Source organism: Gobio gobio (genome assembly GCF_949357685.1).
Source record: "Gobio gobio genome assembly, chromosome: 17".
NCBI lineage: Eukaryota > Metazoa > Chordata > Actinopteri > Cypriniformes > Gobionidae > Gobio > Gobio gobio.
In genome coordinates, this window is record NC_137110.1 from 36,929,465 (window position 1) to 36,943,019 (window position 13,555).

A 13,555-nucleotide genomic window follows, 5' to 3' on the forward strand; every position below is an offset into this window, starting at 1 on the left:
GATTCTTTGAGGAATAGAATGTTCAAAAGAACAGCATTTATTTGAATTAGAAATCATTTGTAACATTGTACATTTCTTTAGAATCAATTCCATGCATTCTTGCTGAAAAAAAAAACAATCTTACTAACTTTAGACTATTGAATGGTAGTGTAGATTCTGCTAACTAAACAAAACCATTTGCCACAGTGAACAGGTCAAAGCAGTTACTAATGGCGTAAAACAAGATTGGTTTGCTATTGACGAATCTTTTTTTAAGATGAATGTTTTAGAGGATTCTAGAACGGGAAAATGACATGCAAAACATGGAGGAGTGACTTTTTTTGTTGGCAAAAACAGCATAAACATTACATAAGCTGCGTTGCTTCCTCTCACTGACATTGGCCCGAGGGAATGCTCATCCATCATCAAAAAAATATCTAGCCTTACTTACTCGGCTGCAGACTGGAACATGCTCTGCGTGGATCCATCAAAATCTGTTATTTTTAGCACAGAGGTCTCTAAAATTAAGGCAAAAGCGAGAGATTGATTTTCATGCATCTTTTTGATCAATATAATATATAGTCTAACATGGGAGGCGGGGTTTGGTGTGAAGCGGAGGTATATTTTAATGCTGTTATACAATATGTGCTGTTATGTGAGCCTACATACAGGCTCTAATAGAGAGATAGTGGTACAGCAACATAAGCACAGATGGTCACACATTTGGGTTTCATGATGAGTCCAGTCACCTCAACATGAGCGTGAAAAAACGAAGCCTGTTACCACATGTCCAGCCTCTTTTTCTGCCTGCTTTACTTAGAGTTTAGCTCAGAGTTCTACACAGAATGTAGAATATTTGTTCTTATGAGAGAAACAAGCACGCAGCCATCTTTCGAATTTTGTCTTTGAACTTCCGTTCTTACTCCACTACTGGGGTAAGTAAGGGTTAGGGTTATCCCCATTCATAAATCCGTAAGATCTTATCTTCATGCTGTGGAAATACAAACCGGAAGACACAACGAGCGCAGCGCTGAAAAGGGGCGAGGTACATATGGTCTATCTATATATAGCATACATGTCAGTGCACACAAGGATAGTAAAATGTCTGACTGAACAAGACGCTTAACGAAACATAATATCTAAAGTCCCTGTGGAGGTTTTGAAAATCGAATCTTGAGGATCATTTTCATACCCAAGTTCCTGAGTTGGGTGGGCAATAAACTTTAAACATGCCAAAGGGGAGAACAATTGCTGCTGTCTGTGACAGGAAGGCCTATGCTTTATTAGTTTTTTCCCCAATGTTTTTTTTTGTACTTTTTCTTGCCGTCAATCATTTGAAGGGTACATTGTAGCCTAAGTTTTAGAAATAGCATGTATTTGACGGAAATTCCAGAATCGTAAGCAAGCTATTTAGATAGCGTTGTGAATGTTTATGGTTGTCAACGAATGGGATGCTACATTTCATTCAGAATTAAATATCTTTACATTTAATAAGATTTCCTCAAGAAATAAATAATAAACCTAGTGTCCTCCATGATTCCTATTCTTTCTGACAGCAAAGCACTTGAACTCGACAAGCTTGTAATCACGACTTCAGAAGTGGGTAGGACATTTCAGATAGCACGTGAAGGCAGCATTATTTAAACCTATGGAACTTTGACATGAATTGCCTGTCTTTTGCCATCTGTGGTGAAACATAAAATTGCATGTCTCTGGAAGAGTATTTAGCCCTGCGTTCCTGCGCAAATTAATCTGATGGTTTGGGATCTGTGGTTCTCTATGGCCGCCTACCGGTAATCACCACATCAAATATACCGTTGGATATGGTTCAGATCATGTTTTGCCACAAACTCTCGCTTTCACCTTTTGACTCTCTGCAGTTCGAGGCTTGATTGACCAAGATGTCAGAGGGTTTTTATTCAGAACTGTCAATTTCAAAAGCTTGCTAGCTGATTAGTTTAAAGAACAATATTTGTTGGAGCAACAGCCGGACCTTCTTCTATGAGAATAGAAACTGGCAAAAAAAAAAAAAAATCTGGTATCTGAGGGTGCAAAAATAAATCGAAATATTGAGAAAATTACCTTTAAAGTTGTCCAAATGAAGTCCTTAGCAACACATATTACTAATAATAATACATTTTTGATATATTTACGGTAGGACATTTACAAAATATCTTCATGGAACATGATTTTTTACTTAATATCCTAATGATTTTTGGCATAAAAGGAAAATCGATCATTTTGGCCCACACAATGATCAGTGAAAATGTAATAGACGTCTAATCATAGCCCAAGATTAGACTAGTCATCTAGAACATTATCATGTCAAAGAAATGAAACCAAACACCTTGTAATCACTGTTGACTTTGCTTACATGACGGAATATCATACATCTCGCAAGTTATTTTGGCAAAAACGACATGTAACCAAAGGTTATTTTGGCTAGAAGTGGGTTACCGGACCATACCGGGTCTTTAGTTAACCGAGACGGTGAAATTATGGCTATTGCTTGCTGGGTAGGCTTATTGAATCTAGATAAGGCAAGAAGACAAATTTGATATTTATGTACTCAATAAGGAAATTTCTGAAATCTTTAATGTAAGCTTGACTTGAAGGTTTCATCTAAGTGCTAGTAGAAAATGTCAAGCTTTTAAATCTTTCAAAAATCGGCCCCATATACTACAGTACTTCCATAGAAGGTCTCACTGTAACCTTGATTTTGCTTATTTTTTAAAGAAAATGGGGGATGAGTCACATTATTTTTTGTGTGGTAATCAACATTATGCCCCAGTTGAGCTTAACTTGTATTTTCCCTTAAGGCAAAAACAGGCTAAAACCTAAACCTGAGACTTGCACCCACAATAAGTGAATATGTTTAAAGTTCACCCATTAGAATTTGCTGTGTTAACATGTTACATGTCTGTGTCAATAATAAGCCTATGTGCAGTGAAGCAGGTATAAACATGCATTCTTCCACTAGACTCAATGTGTGATAAGATAAGCCCTGTTACAGTCCAAATATTATTGTGGTCATTCCCAAATGTGTACACATTAAATGGACACATTTAGTAATGACCACACGCCTCAGCTGCAGGTCAGTGACCATAATCTTTTTTGTATTTGAGTATAGTGTCACCCAATCATTATCTTTGTCTCTAATGGCAGGTGATAGGATTACTGACCTTCCATGCAAGCCATCACAGTGATTGAATATTCAATGATGAAGCTGAAATGGTTGACTCCCTGATGGCGGATAACCATAATCGGTGTGCATGTGTTTTGCTGAAGGCATGGTCTAAAGGTCAGTGGAAATTTGACAGCATGCTGATGGCGGTCTATTTTTTAAGACAGGATGTCTGCTTTTTTTATTGTACTCCTTTATTGTCATGTTTCATTCTTTTTTAATGTTTAAATGGTTATAACGTTCATCATCATCTCTTACAGGTAACAAAATATCTGAATTCACAGTTATAGTTTCCGAGAACTTTAAATAAGCAATATTTATGACACAAAGCACTCATGACATAATACCATCAGACATAATGTGTCCTTTGTGAGCAGAACATGTTTGAGACCTTTACAAGCCAATCACTGGCGTCTTTTATCAGAGGTGACAGTAACATCACCTCACCACAACTTCTTGCCTCTATTGAAAAGGTCACTTAACTGTAGACTGTATTCTTTTTTTTGCTTTTTTCTTCATTTTTGTTCCTCCTCTCTTTCCTGACCCACATTCCCTATTTTTTAATTTCTCTCATATTGTGGAGAAAAATGTGGAGCTGACATTTTCAGCAGCTTGCTCTGTTTCTTCCACCACATTGTAAAAAGATCAAATAGTAACATCAAAACAACTTTGCGTCACTGGAGCACTGGCAGGTTATTGTGAAATGCCATCCGTCATCAGGGGCACACTAGTGGAGTGTGGTAAGGAACTTGCCCTGTGCCAAGTGAGGAGTCCTAACAGAGGTGTTATATGGCTTTCATCAAAATGGACAGTTGAGATTCATTATATTTAACAGACTTCTTAATGTGATTATAGGCTGGCAAACTGTAGTTTAGATATAGTTCTAAAAATCCTTCTAAAGAATAGCAAAATCCAGACCACAACTAAAACGATAACGGCACAGAGAAACAATATCATTGGAAGGATTTCAGAACGATTTTCCTGAAAAATTTACAGCCAATCAGAATCCATTCTGGCTTTTTACATTTTTTTATACTGGGGTAAACTTATGACGTTTGCGTGGTTTTTACATTCAAAAACATCATAATGAATAAGCAATAGGCTATTTTCTACCCTGGTTTTGAGGCTCTCTCAAGACACACTCCGTTTTGATGGGCCAAAAGACTTGGAAGTAAACACCCACAGCTAAGATTGGAAAAGATTTGCATATTTAATGAGCTTCAGCACCCTCTGTAACGTAGCTGCTCTGAGACAGAAGGTTTAGGATCCAAACGCAGCTTTATTGAGAGGGTAATCCACAATTGTAGTCAAAAACAGGCAAAAAGTCATACCCAGGCAAGCAGTCCAAACAGGCAAACAAGGCAGGAGAGACAGGCAAAAGGGTAATCCTGGAAACAGGCAAGAAATCCAAAAACCGACAGACATGAAACCAAGGAAAACGCTCAGAAATGCAGTATATACAACAAACAAGACTTCGCAGTGAATGACAGAGTGAACATGGTTTATATAGGCTGGGGTAATGGGGTAATGAGACACAGGTGCAAACAATGAGTGATGATGAGTCCAGGCAAAGGATTATGGGTAATGTAGTCTTTGATGGAATGACAGTCCGGGTTGGAGTGCCCTCTGGTGGTGTTCACGGGCACTCACACTGGTGAATTGTGACACCCTCAGTACATGTGGGAATTGTTTTGAAAGCATGTGGAGAAACGCTCACAGGGCTCGCAAAATGCCTTTATCAAACAAACACAATGATTCATCTCTCATCCACCCGCGATTGATTGGAATGTTATTTTTGTATTACTTGGCCGGCCCGATCGGTGAATAACCGTGACCCGTACACACACACGCGCCCAAGAAAGGAATGTAATTTCACTATTTAAGATAGCCCGTCGGCAGGCCGGGCTTACGTTTTGGTAGCCAGTCTGAAAAACACATAAACCCGGGACGTTGGGCTTTGCGAGCCCTGGCCCATAACGTTACAAGTACAAGTCTGATCACGAATTAACCAATTACACCTAAAAAAAAGGATTCTCCAGCCTGTGACAGCGTGCTAAGGTATGTTCAGTTAGACACACACATACACATAATCAATACGATCTGTAACAATGCAATACTATCACATATGAAAAAACATGTTTTACTCACATAAGAGTGTTGCATTATTCCTGTCGGATCCAATATAGAAGGCACATCATTGTGTTTTAATCTCAATATGCCTGCAAATCCAGTCTCGACCTGTATCTTGTTTACAAACGATTCTGCGGTGAAATGAAGCGAACAAACACGCAATGTCTTACACACGTGAGCTGGAACTGGCATGTTTATTGCTCAGCAGCACGATCCGTTTAGCTCCAAGACTCGTGGGCGGGGCTACAGAAGCAGCAGGCGTACATATTTATCTGTTGAGGCGGCATTTCTGCATTCTATGACGTCAATGGTCGACATATTCTGAGATTGAGCGTTTTCTGAGTGTTTGTCAATAAAAGCATTTCTTTGACTAACAAAGACGTTTTCAGCTCCGAAACGTACAGGATATTCTTATATCATGATGAACTTTTATATATCAAAGGCTCAAGGGAAAGTTGATTTCTCAATTCATCACCCTTTTAAGAGCTTGAGCATTTAAAGCGGCAATTGACAAAACAGAACAAAATTGTCCACTGGTGTGGACGCTAGTTATCGGTATAGTTATCGTCCTTGAAAAGAAAACGGAATACCTGGAGATTCTGTCTGAAGGCAATATCCTGTCAATGGCGAGGGCCTGATGATGTCTGCAAAGTGACGGTGGTATCAATCTTTCCCACAGTCAAAACGATAAGGAACGGTTACGGTTATATTTACACTTGAGCTTGGTTCGGCACAATTACAAACCGTTCTCACCTCGGAATTCTCGACTTACGCATTTGTATTGCATTCCAAAGGACTCTGTTATCAACCCCACACTGGAAAATGAAACCATATCCGTACCCACTGCGCTGGATCGGCACAGAATGGAGCAATGACAAATCTTTGGCTCGGAGATGGAAAAGCAGCTATTACAAAGTGCGTTGAAGGATGAATGCGGCCTGGATGTGCAAAAGAAGTCACAAATACCAATTTGTCTCAGTCAAAGATATACCAAATGGTAATATGCCCATGGCAAATGGGCGTTGTGTCAATTATGAGAAAATGGGGTGGTATGGGCAAGTCTTACGAGGCACCTACCACTTCATGGTGGACAGCAAATGCCCACTCAGACGAACAAAGCAGAGATGGCAGGATACAATCGAGGCATATATGAAGCCAAATTACACACCAAATGACATGCCATGACCCAAAGAGTGGACTCTGCAACAGTGGAAAATACACTAGAATGAAGGAGAAGAAGGTGTGAATGGGCCTTAAGGTGCGTTCACACCATGTTGTAATTATTGTAAACTTAACTTGTAAACTCTGAATTTTCTGAGAGCCCCATCTTGTACCATGTGACCTTTGTACCACAAGACTGCTGCATATTAATAATTTTAACATTAATATTGTTGCTGAAAACATGAACAGCATCGAGTAGAAAGTCACGTTATCTCGCAATTACTGTAATTACGACATGGCGTGAACGCAGCATTAACAGTCTTTGAAAGTATTCTCAAGAACACAATGGTGTCTTGTTAGTACAAGATATTCACATAGGCATGGTTGCCAGACTTTCAGAAACCACACTGAAAGGAAAGGAGACAGCAAGGAATTCAGTGTGCACTGTATGTTAATTAAAAAAGAAAAACGTTTGATTGCTGTGCAGTTTCAGTGGCCTCAGTAAACACTCTTTATCTATCGCAGACTTGCTTAAATACAGTAAGTGCTGATATACAGTCCAACATCACACATTACACTGTCTTTGGCTTAATAATTGTCCTACTGGTAGCTCTCAACTAGGTGAAGAGGGCAGTGGTTTAGCTTTGTGTGTCAGTTACATGACAGAAAGTAAACAAGAAAGACACATAATGGCTAATATGAATGGCAATCAAATCAAATTGGTCAAGTTGGTATCCCTTTACTTTTTAAATGCAACTAAAGCATAAAAGAGGTGTATTAGATCTTACTAAAATACAATTACAATTTCTGTAACCATTAAAGGATTAGTTCACTTCAAAATTAAAACTTCCTGATATTTTACTCACCCCCATCTCATCCAAGATGCTCATGTCTTTCTTTCTTCAGTCGTAAAGAAGTTTTTTTTTTTTTGAGGAAAACATTCCAGGATTTTGTTCCACATCATAGACTTGAACTTCAATGGCAACCAAAATGTGAAGGTCCATATCAGTGCAGTTTCAAAGAGCTTCGAAGGGCTTCAGAGAGCCCTGCACGATCCCAGACAAGGAATAGGGTCTTATCTAGTGAAACGATTGAATACTAAACTATACCACTACTAAGTGAAAATGTAGACCAAAACTGCAGCCAGCTCTGTTAATTCTAGCCCTGTTACCCAATATAGGAAGTTTTGAATTTATTAGCACCTTTAGGATTTACTTATTTTTATTTCTAGAGAATAATTAGATTAGATTAGATTAGATTCAACTTTATTGTCATTACACAAGTACAAGTACAAGGCAACGAAATGCAGTTTAGGTCTAACCAGAAGTGCAATAGCAGCAAGTGCAGGATATACAATGGATGCGTAAGTGCAGGACATGGATATGTACTGAATATGTATAAATATGTATAAATAGAGAGACGTTATTACTATAAACGTTATTACTATAATGAAGTCACACTAATGACGGTATTGATTCGTCTCAACATTTTGTTAGCAGGATTGCAAAAATTGCTGCTCATAAAATTAAACAACACATCCTGAGGTGGATGAACAATACGTTTAAGCAAACAAAATTAATTTTGAACAAAATGTGTGTGTGTGTGTGTGTGTGTGTGTGTGTGTGTGTGTGTGTGTGTGTGTGTGTGTGTGTGTGTGTGTGTGTGTGTGTGTGTGTGTGTGTGTGTGTGTGTGTGTGTGTGTGTGTGTGTGTGTGTGTGTGTGTGTGTGTGTGTGTGTGTGTGTGTGTGTGTGTGTGTGTGTGTGTGTGTGTGTGTGTGTGTGTGTGGTTTTGTCTGTCTGCATGTGTTGAACTCCCATCTCTCTTATGCTCCAGTTACCCCGAAGCTTGCTTAAAGCAAGCAGGCATAGCAGTCGTTTAAACACATCGGCACGGCAGCTGGCCTACTTTGGTTTAGTCTATTAGCCAAAGCTGAGTCCCCACACACTCAATCAGCTTTGAGCTGCATTTGGGACAAAGGCTTGGGGGAAGGGGTTGATGTTTCTAACAGAGGCTCTAACTCTTTTGGGGTAGCTGTTGGCCCTCCTGAGCTCCTGATCTCACTCTAAACACTGCTGGGGCCCTGTGGGCTTAATGTGTTTACTTGCATTTCCTACACCTACCTCATACTCCTCCCCCAGACAGCCAACAGTCTCCCGCCCCAGCCAACACGGTGCCCTCCCCGGCTTCATCAGCATGCGTGAAAACCAGCAGCTCCGAACACAAGACCATTGGCGAGGGTGTAAATGGATTCAAATAGAGGAATGACAATGGAGATGGTGTGAAGAGACCGCCCCTGAACCACCCGTCCAAGAGAGACGGAGAAATGGAGTGATAGACAAGTGAGAGGTTGTGTTGGTCATTGAAAATGCGTTTTTTAACAATAACTGCCTGCCGGAAATGCCAGTCAACAGAATTATGCTTTCATATACACTGTTATTTTGAGCCACACAGTTATTTTAAGTGGTGACACAACTAGGACATGTCTCATGCAGTTTATTTTAGTAAACACAGAAGAACTTTCACAGCAAGCCCACACATCTATATTCTTGAACTAAACTGACATGGATTAGCTATAAAAAAGTAAATAAAATAAAAAATAGTCTCTTATATCATATTTCAAAGGAGCGTTTCTTGAATGATTGATATGAACGATTGATATTTCTTTTGTCTCCATGAAGCTATTTTTGCTTTGCGGGTCACTCTGACTCGTGAAAATCTAGTAGTTCCGTGAGTCAGCTCTGTTCTCTTTCTCTGGTGCTCCCTCTCTCTCTCTCATGACCAAGGTATCTCCATGGCTACAGGATCCTCAGAGGTTCAGGTTGCAGAAGGGGGTGTGTGAGTAGGTGCTAACTGTAGCCGTGGTAAATGAGCTTGAGAAGAGGCATTGAAAATGCAGAAGAACACGGACAAGTGAACATAAATTTGCTCGATTCAGGGTTTTTTTTTTAGCAACTCCTCTTAACCCTGTTGCTGTTTTAATGAACGTGACAGAAATGTAAAATCCTGAATGAAAGGAAAAGAGACAAAAAGTGAGGGGATGTCTGCCCTAACTGGAATAGAAAGAAACTTTTTAACTTTTTACAAAGTCTCTTCAACTATTCACTCTAGACATAACAAATTAAATTATAGGATTTTTGCATTTATAATTATGTATTTAGTAGATGCTTTTATCCAAAGCGTCTTACAGAAACATATATGTTCACAGAGCCAACAATATTGCAGAAAAGGTGCAGAAAAGAAAATACTCATTCATTGTTTTTTTTATGTACATTCTTTGGTCTTTCATAAAGTAAAACTGCATTTCTGTGATGACAACTCTCAGGGCCCTTTTTTAATGATCTAAGCTCATGGTCTAAAGGTGCACTTAGGTCATGTCCGAATCCACTTTTGCTAGTTTAACAATGGGGAAAATGGTCGGCGCACCATGCAGACGCATAGTCCAAAAGGGTTGTACCTAGTCTCTTAATGAGTCGTGAGTGTGTTTTGGGCATAACATGCAATAAGCCAATCAGACTCTCATCTCCCATTCCCTTTAAAAGCCAGTTGCGCTCGCACCATGGCGGATTCGCTATTTACATGGCGGAAAATAGACTCCCCCAACCTGATGAGTCATTTTAAACACGTGTGTATTGCCACGATTGGTTAAATAAGTAGCCAATTTCATTCGTCATTACTGCAAATAGGTAATTCTGATACATGCAATGACTGTCTATGTAGGCATTTTATCTTTATGGTCACAATAATCTTTTACATTATTTTTAATATATTTAGCATGTTTGTGTGCTGCTGCACATCCCTGTGTGTGAAACAAGCATAGTGTACTCACGTTGTGCACCCACCTATAGGCGCATATTACTAACGCGCCCTTTAAATGACACAAAAAATACTGCGCAGTCTATTTCAGTTGCCTCAAAATAGCACCACGCCAACAATGCGCCTGAACACACCTCGTTTTCAGACCAGCACGCCCATTGGGTCACAAATGGGCGCAAATGTATTTGCTATTTAAACAAAGTGGCACTGGATGTGAAAATTATAACTATTGAAACTATAGCAAAAACACATTTGCGTCGCGCGCGTGTATGATAGGGCCCTCAGAGTGTTTGGCATGGTAATGGATATGACAGTGTTGATACTTTTGGTCTTGGCGGAATAGATATGTTACGCTGCTCCTGCTGTTATTGCTGCTGCTGCTGTAGAGCAAGTACGGGACTTGCTACTGCCCATACATTCATGACACACTGCTTTGAGCAAGTAAGACATGCTGCTGCTGTACAATATAGCATACATGAATTACCCGTAGCAGATCTATAGGTCGAGCTGGGGAAGGTGGAGGGTTTCTGAAAAGTATTTGAAGGTTGAGTAGCGAGCTCATTGGCTACTGATACAGCAGGAACCAATCAGATGTTCCCTTTATGGAGAATGATGTGATTGCAAGCAGATTGAGTTAAAATGTAGGATTACTTGATCACTAGGATTATTGTATGTTTTTTTAATGCACCCAGATTGTATCTGTCCCATAAATGTCATCATTTCAACAGTTAAACATTTGTGATGCATTTATTTGATTAAATGCTGCCATATCCCTTTACACACATTCACATAACCACTCTCGTCCGTCATCAATCAAAGGGAGATTTTCAAAATTACAGCTTTGAGTGAAAGAGAATCGTTCCCTTCAATTACAGGGAGCACCAGGCAATCACAGGTTTGATGTATCCTGCATAGTATGACACACCAGGGACTGTGAAATGAATTTAGCTCTCCTCAAAGAAGAAAACAAACACTGACTCACACCCAGCACAGCAGCAGATCAAGGCTCTGGAACATATTAACAGTCAATTAATAACATACTGCTTTTTCGATCTGAGACAAAAAAAAGTTCAACCTCATGCATGAGTCAGAGATGAACGTTCATGGACAGAAAGCCTATGACTCAACAGACGTGAAGTTGCTTTGGCTACAGTGTACAGAAGAGGCAGATACGTTCAGTGCTGCAGCATGGTGCCATTTCAATTGAATTTAGAGCATATAGTTATATAATAGAGGCGTTTGAGAGCTATATTTAGAGTGGCCTCGCAGCAAGTCGCGTGGAACACTGATGAAAGCTATGGCAACCTGTTTAATTTCAGGTTTTGAGGAGCACTATCACTTAATTTAATGAAGCTGTTCAGCAGGTTCATTGACAAGGGTATCAGCCTCAAGCAAAAAAGACAGTTTTGGATTGTTTAGTTTTTTTAATTAGAAAAGGGGGATATTATTATAGTCGCAATGAATGTAGCAACGGATCTTTTTTTCCATATTGTGATGTATATCCGAGTGAAATGGATTATCGAAAAAGCCATTTTTGGGGTTTAAACGGGCTAAAAGATTGGAGAAGTTTGGCATACATCACCAGAAAGAAGTCTACTCTGTTGTTCTACCGAAAGATCGAGTTATGACAAAATAGTTAGGCTATAACACTATTTATAACGCAATCCATTTATAACACAAGTTCTAACACAATCTCATGCCAATTCTTAACTATTTTCTTTTGCCGAATTGGTGGCTAATTTGTATGAATTTGCACAACCTCATTCAAACGTTTCATATGATCTGTTATTGTGGACCTTAATCATCACTTTTTTCCTAAAAACGTCATGTTTTCAAATAAAATCGTGAATTCATACAAAATCATCTGGTAAAATAGTTGACAAGGTCAAAATAATAATAATAATAAAACATATGCATGGATGAATTGTTTTATAATAAGATCAATAACAATAAGCGTGAATTTTAATTTCATGCTGACTTTAAGAATCACAGTTAAGAGACAACTAGCAACACCAAAGCTTTTATGAAAGAAGCCAATGTGACATTTTGTCTTTATTTGTGTCTTATAGAATATGATGTTTATGGGATTTTTGACATGCACTATATTGCCAAAGTTTTTGGGACATCTTCCTTTATATGCATTACATGAACTTTAATGACATCCCCTTCTTAATCCGTAGGGTTTAATATGGAGTTGGCCCACCCTTTGCAGCTATAACAGCTTCAACTCTTCTAGGAAGGCTTTCCACAAGATTTAGGACTGTGTTTATGGGAAATTTTGACCATTCTTCTAGAAGCGCATTTGTGAGGTCAGGCACTGATGTTGGACGAGAAGGCTGGCTCGCAGTCTCTGCTCTAATTCATCCCAAAGGTGTTCTATCGGGTTGAGGTCAAGACTCTGTGCAGACCAGTCAAGTTCCTCCACACCAAACTCCCTCATCCATGTCTTTATGGACCTTGCTTTTTGCACTGGTGCGCAGTCCTGCTGGAACAGGAAGGGGCCATCCCCGAACTGTTCCCATAAATTTGGAGCATGAAATTGTCCAAAATGTCTTGGTATTCTGAAGCATTAAGAGTTCCTTTCACTGTAACTAAGGGGCCAAGCCCAACCCCTGAAAAATAACCCCACTCCATAATCCCCCTCCACCGAACTTTACACTTGGCACAATGCAGTCAAGCAAGTAACGTTCTCCTGGTAACCGCCAAACCCAGACTCGTCCATTGGATTGCCAGACAGAGAAGCGTGATACGTCACTCCAGAGAACACGTCTTCACTACTCTACAGTGGCGGCATGCTTTACACCACTGCATCCAACGTTTGCATTGCACTTGGTGATGTAAGGTTTGAATGCAGCTGTTCGGCCATGGAAACCCATTACATGAAGCTCTCTACGCAATGTTATTGAGCTAATCTAAAGGCCATACAAAGTTTGGAGGTCTGCATCTATTAACTCTGCAGAAAGTTGGCGACTTCTTTGCACTGTGCGCCTCAGCATGCACTGACCCCGCTCTGATTGTTCATGGCCTACCACTTCGTGGCTGAGTTGCTGTTGTACCCAGTTGCTTCCACTTTGTTATAATACCACTTACAGTTGACCGTGGAATATTTAGGAGTGAGGAAATTTCATGAATGGACTTATTGCACAGGTGGCAACCTATCATGGTACCATGCTTTAATTCACAACCCGTTCTTTCACAAATGTTTGTAGAAGCAGTCTGCATGCCTAGGTGCTTGATTTTATACACCTGTGGCCATGGAAGTGATTGGAACACCTGAATTCAATGA